Here is a 6,000-nt window from a genome sequence, read left to right as displayed (position 1 = left end):
CAGAACTTGCATGTAAGTAGTAGTAGTAGTAGTAATCAAGTAAAGCCTGCTTCATAGATGCCCACAAAGGTTCTCTGTTACTAGTGGCTTCAATGGAGTGGAGTAGCCTAGTGGTTAGAGCACCAGCCTTAACTGCCAGAGGTGCCCAGTTAAAATGCCACAGCTGCTTGGGCAAGTCACATAACCCTCCACTGCCACAGGTAGAAAAAAATTAGAGTATGTGAGCCCTCTATGGACAGCAAAATATGTAACTCTCCTTGAGAAATGATAAGTAGTAGCTTTTACTGGAAAAGGCATAATATAAATTGTAAAAAGTGTACACATCTGTGTATAAATGTTAGCCTCACAAACATTTTGTTCACATAATGTGAGGCCAATATTTAGACCTAGTGAATGTCTTAAACTCCTGTTTATGTCTTGTGCATTACAGAGGTATACCTACCTATTTTAATATAGTGTGCAGTGCACCTATGTATACAATGCAGTGAACCCCTTTCTGCATCATGTAGCCAGTACCAGGGGTGAAAACTGAGGGCCAGAAAGAGAAGGGGCGAGCTGGATACAGCTACAGTAAGGAGATTAGTGCAATTACTGTCGGGGAAGAAGGGTATAGATTGGAACTTTGAGAGTGGTGTAAGGAATGATAGAAGAGATCATGATGAAGAGCTATTGTCGGCTGATCTGCGCTGCAGGAATTGAAAAATATCTGAAAAGCATTCGCCATAAAATCGAATTGAACAACGAAGCTACTGGTAGAACTCAAACAGAAAACAATGTCAAGAAACAGGTAAGTTGATACATTGAGCTAGGGAGGAGACTCCCACTGAAGAAAAAAAAAACCCCATTTGTACTTGTTTTGATGGTATGAGCAGAGCAAATGGTCACTTCAAAGAATAAATGAAACAAAAATGTAAGTTTTTTTTTTTGGGGGGGGGGGGGGGGGGAGGCGGCAGAGACATAAGCCACCTTTTGGGCGAGGAGGAGCAGCTCCAATATTGAGCAACCTGCCTTCACTAGGTCTAGGGAGGGACAGTTTGTGTTGCATTTAGCACCCGCCAAACATCGGGTAAAATTGGCTCCTATGTTGGGGAGGAGGGGGGATAAAGTAATCGTTACAGCAGCGGGCTGCAAAGCAGGGTTCTAATCTCACTGCGGTTCATGATTTCGGGCAAGTCGCTTAATCCTGCATTACCTCTACTACAAATTTAGACTGCAAGACCTCCGGGGACAGGAAAATGCCCACTATACCTGAATGTAACTTGAGCTATACTTTAAAAAAAAAGTAAAAGAAGGAACGTGAGATAAATCCAGAAACCCAGTTCACCCCCTTAACTAGCGTTTGGAAATAGAGCAGAAATCATCTGCAGCAGTGCCACAGACATAGAAGCCAGCCCTACTTCAGCAACCCCAATTCCAGGTAGAGGTCATTTCCATTGGGTTTAGCAACCCCCCTCCCCCAATAATTCTGAAAAGTTGGTTCCTACGGTTAAGGATCGTGCAAGAGAAGTCGCCAGCAGCACCAGGCACTGAAGAGGAGGAGGACGGGACGGAATGCGCGGGTGCGCGGTGACGTCACGCAGCGGCTACGGCCTCCGTCACCGCCTGAGCCTGCGGCGGCGGCGGAGGAGAGAGAGGAAGGGACTCGGGAGAGGGGAAGAGTCCGGTGCTGCCGCCGGTGTGCGACGTTGTCTCTGTTGGCGGGAGATCCGTGGTTATTGTAGTTTAGACGCCGAACACGGTAAGTGGTAGTGGGCGATGAGACCACTTTTTCCTTGGGGTGGAAGCGGGCGGTGGCTGAGGTCGGCCTTGAAAACCTCCCGGTGAAGGTGTTGTCTGTGGAGAATGTTTCTGTTTCTCCCGGCCTGGCTGCCAGGGAGCGCCGCGGAGTCCGATAGTGGTGAACCGTCGCTGAGGCTCGTCGTTGCACGCTGCTAGTGACCTGTCAGGTGTTGCCGCCGCCCCACCCCCACCGACTCGGATCTGTGTCCCTGTGATATTTCAGAGCCGGTGTTTAATGAAGAAATCTTGGGCTGCTCGATGAGGGGGACAGCAAGATGTGCCACCTCACCCGGCATAGGGCTGTTAGAAACGCTTCTGCAGGACTTGATGAGAAGCTGTTTCTTTGTCATGCATTGTTAACTACACGATAAACCCAGTAAGAGCTTTATTCTGAAAATCGCATGGTGTTATGTCAGATTCCACGGTTCTATGTGGCGAAGGGTATGGGAGCTATGCTGCAGTACGCCTTGGTACGATACGAATTAGTAATTTCTACTGGTACTCTCCTCCCCCCCCCCCCCCCCCCCCCCCCAAACAAAAACCCCACTACAATAGATAGAGAATTTAAGGCTGCGTTTGTTCTATCTCTGAAGAGTGGGCATTTCGATTGGAAAAGTCCATTTGTAGTGGGTCTTGAAAAGTATTCTGATAGCTACCTAGAGAAATGGAGGCAGATAAAAACCAGATGGCCTATCCGGTTTGCCCACCCATGCCATCGACTCTCCCTATCACTCGCTTAGAGATCAGCTGTCTTTAATTCAGATGCAGTTTTTGCCTCTACCACTTCCACTGGGAGGCCGTTCCATGAATTCACCACTCTTTCTGTGAAGAAGTATATCCTCAGGTTACTTCTGAGTCCATCCCTGTCACTTTCCTCCTATGCCCCTTAGTTCCAGAGCTGCCTTTCAACTGAGACTCACCTCCTGTGCATTAATGATAAAGGCATTTAAATACCTATGTGGCACAGCTCCCCTCTCCCACCTTTCTTCCAAAGTAAACGTATTGAGATATTTAAGTCTGTCCCCATATGCTTTGAAAACCACTGACCATTTTAGTAGCTGCCCTCTAGACCAACTCCATCCTGTTTATATCTTTTTGAATGTGCAGTCTCCAGAATTGTACACAATATTCTTAATGAGGCCTCACTAGAGTCTTATACAAGGGCATCATCATCTCCTTCTCCCTACTGGCCATTCTTCTCCCTATGCATCCAAGCATCCTTCTAGCTTTTGCTGTCGTCTTTTCTACCTGTTTGGCCACCTTAAGATTATCACATTCGATCACCCCAAGTCCCACTCCTCTTTCGTTCACAAAAGTTCTTCACCCCCTAAAAAGTACTGTTCCCTTAGGTTTCTGCAGCACAGATGCATGACCCTGCATTTCTTAGTATTGAATCTAAGCTGCCAAATTCCAGATCATTCCTCTAGCTTCACTAAGGCCTTCCTCATGTTATCCACACCATTAGGAATATCTATCCTATTGCAGATTTTGGTATCATCTGCAAATAGGCAAACCTTACCAGACAGCCCTCAGCAATATCGCTTACAAAAATGTTAAAAAGAACCAGCCCAAGAACTGACCCTTGCAGCATACCACTGGTAACATCCTTTTCCTTAAAATGATCTCCATTTACCACTACCCTCTGTCATCTTCCACGCAACCGGTTCCTAACCCAGTCAGTCACTTTGGGGCCCTTACCGAGGACACTCGGTTTATTTATTAGTCGTCTATGCAGAACTGTCAAAGGCTTTGCTGAAATCTAAATACACCACATCTAGCGCTCTCCCTTGATCCAGTTCTCTGGTCACCCAGTCAATCTAGTGAAACCATTGGATTCCAAAACCTTTACTATTCTCTGTTTTAAAGCCTTTCCATTAACTTACTTACTACGGAAGTTAGACTTAGTGACTTCTAGTTTTCAACCTCTTCGTTCCACTTTTGTGGAGAGGGACCACATCTGCTCTTCTCCAGTCCTCCAGGACTACTCCCAACTCCAGAGAAACATTGAAAAGGTCACCCAGCATAGCCACTAGAAGTTCCCTAAGTTCCTTCAGTACCCTCGCATGTATACCATCTTGCCCCATCACTTTGTGCACCTTTAGTTTAGCCAGCTCCTCACAAACACAGTTCTCTGAAAATTGTTTAGGGACTACCATCCCTCCTTTCCTATTTGTGTTTGTCTTCTGCGGTCCTACTTCTGGCCCTTCAGCTATGAACACAGAACGGAAATATTTGTTAAGCAATTCCATCTTTATCAGCTTCCTCCCCTTCACCTTTGATTCTCATAATGCCATTTTTGCATTTCTTCCTATCACTAACATATCTAAAAATTGCTTCCCCCCCCCCCCCCCCCCCCCCCCCCCCCCCCCCCCCATTTTACCATATTGGCTATTTTTTATTTCATTTGCATCTTTTCTTTCCTGACTACTCAATCAGTTTCTCTTAACTTTTCCAGATATTGTTGCCAGTCTTTCTCTTTCTTTGATTTCTTGTAGTTTATAAAGACTAACCTCTTTTCAGCTACATCTTTTGAGAACCAAAGTGGCCGCCTTTTCCTCTTAATACTATTTACTTTGCTTACAAAAAGGTTTGTTGCTCTTACAGTAGTTCTTTTCAGTTTTGCCCGCTGCTTTCCAGCGTTTTCAGGATGTTCCCATCCAGACAACAATTCCTTGAGGTAATCCCCCATCTAAATAAAGTTGTTTTTTTTTAAATTCTAGAACCTTCACTTTTGAATGAACCATCTCCACACCTGCCTTAATATTAAACCAAACCATCTTGTAATCACTGGATGCCAAATGATCACCTACTATGACATCAGAAACAACCTCCCCATTAGTAAACACTAAGTCCAGTACGGCCCCATTCCACGTGGGTTCCATTGCCAGCTGCTGGAATAGTTCCCCCTATAGAGAATCCAGGACCTCCCTACTTCTCAAGGACCCAGCAATAGGGGATACCCCAATTAAATCTGACATATTAAAATCACCTATTCATAGTACTTCCCCTTTCACAGCTATATTTTGAATGTCTTCAATTAAATCTCTGTCTATTACTTCTGTCTGTGAAGGAGGCCTATATATCACACCATTGTAAACACATTTGCCATTCCCTCTTTCCAGATTGACCCATAGTACCTCTTCCTTACCCTGTAGGTCCTGCAAATGTGTAGCTTTAATATTACCTTTAATGTATAATGCTAGTGCTACTCCCCCTCTTTTCTTTCTACCCTTCCTGAACAGGTTATAGCCTGGTATAACAAGCCATATCTTTGTGCTCTTCCATCAAGGCCTCAAGATCTAAACCCCTTATTTCCCAAACTTCGAACATTAGTATATACTGCTTTCCAAATGTTACCCCTTTTTCCCATTTGTGTAGAGGTATTTAATGCTTCACCTAGCTGTAGCCGTGTTAATACCAACAGCTACAAATCCATTTTAAGTTTTATTGTGATCAATTATTTAGTAATTTAACACACAAAACGGTTGTCTTCTACTTTCTCAAAATGAATAATGCATGATGATTTATTCTTAAGGTCTGACTTAGGAACACATTTCCCTCATTGCATGTCTGGAAGTGCTTTGTGAAGTGGGTCCTTATAGATCATTTTACGGAAATGGTATCTTTTTCTAAAGTGTAATATATTGAATTTCTTAGCTGCATATAATATAAATGATATCAGTCTGTACTAGCTCCTGTCAGTTGGCTTTAGTATTTCCCTGTTACTGCACTTTAGCATAAAGGGTCTCAAAGTTACTAAGTGCAAAGGCATAACTGTTAGAGGTGTTCCCACTGCCCAGCATGTCCCCTGCAGTTCTTTACTGTGCCTTATGCCTTATGATTACTTGGAGATAGCGCAAGCACACTTACTGCCTTCTCTTAAGGAGGTGGTAAAGGCACCTGCACCAACAGCACAAGTGATAAGTATCATGCATCAGGAATGTGCAATTCACACCCATAACCTGCCCAGTTCCTACTCCCTAACATGACATGCAGTTAACTTGCAAATAGCATGCACTGACATGCCAATGTGATGTTATCTCACTCATGTGCTAAGTTAATTTGCTAATTTGAGTGTTAACTGCTTAATGCACTGTAAAAAAAAAAAAAAAAGTCCCTATATGTGTGTTGTTTTTGTTTTGGGGTTTTTTTTTTGTTTTGTACAAACGAGAAAATCCAGTCTCTTGTGTGTGCCTGAGGTTTCCAATACTTTTTTTTTTT

General features: G+C 44.0%; 1 protein-coding gene across 6 annotated transcripts in view; it reads left to right on the top strand.

Annotated features, from left to right (window-relative positions):
* Positions 1-1,596: 1,596 nt before the first annotated feature.
* Positions 1,597-6,000, top strand: part of CLIP1 (CAP-Gly domain containing linker protein 1) — a 156,602-nt gene continuing 152,198 nt past the window's right edge. For all 6 annotated transcript variants that reach the window (XM_030217859.1, XM_030217856.1, XM_030217855.1 and 3 more), the window contains exon 1: positions 1,597-1,738. The gene's annotated coding sequence lies outside the window, so the exon portion shown is untranslated. The remainder of the gene's footprint in view (positions 1,739-6,000) is intronic.

The sequence above is a fragment of the Microcaecilia unicolor genome, chromosome 11 (assembly GCF_901765095.1).
Source record: "Microcaecilia unicolor chromosome 11, aMicUni1.1, whole genome shotgun sequence".
Taxonomy (NCBI): domain Eukaryota; kingdom Metazoa; phylum Chordata; class Amphibia; order Gymnophiona; family Siphonopidae; genus Microcaecilia; species Microcaecilia unicolor.
The sequence above is the reverse complement of the archived record's forward strand: the minus strand, read 5'-3'. Positions and strand labels throughout refer to the sequence as shown.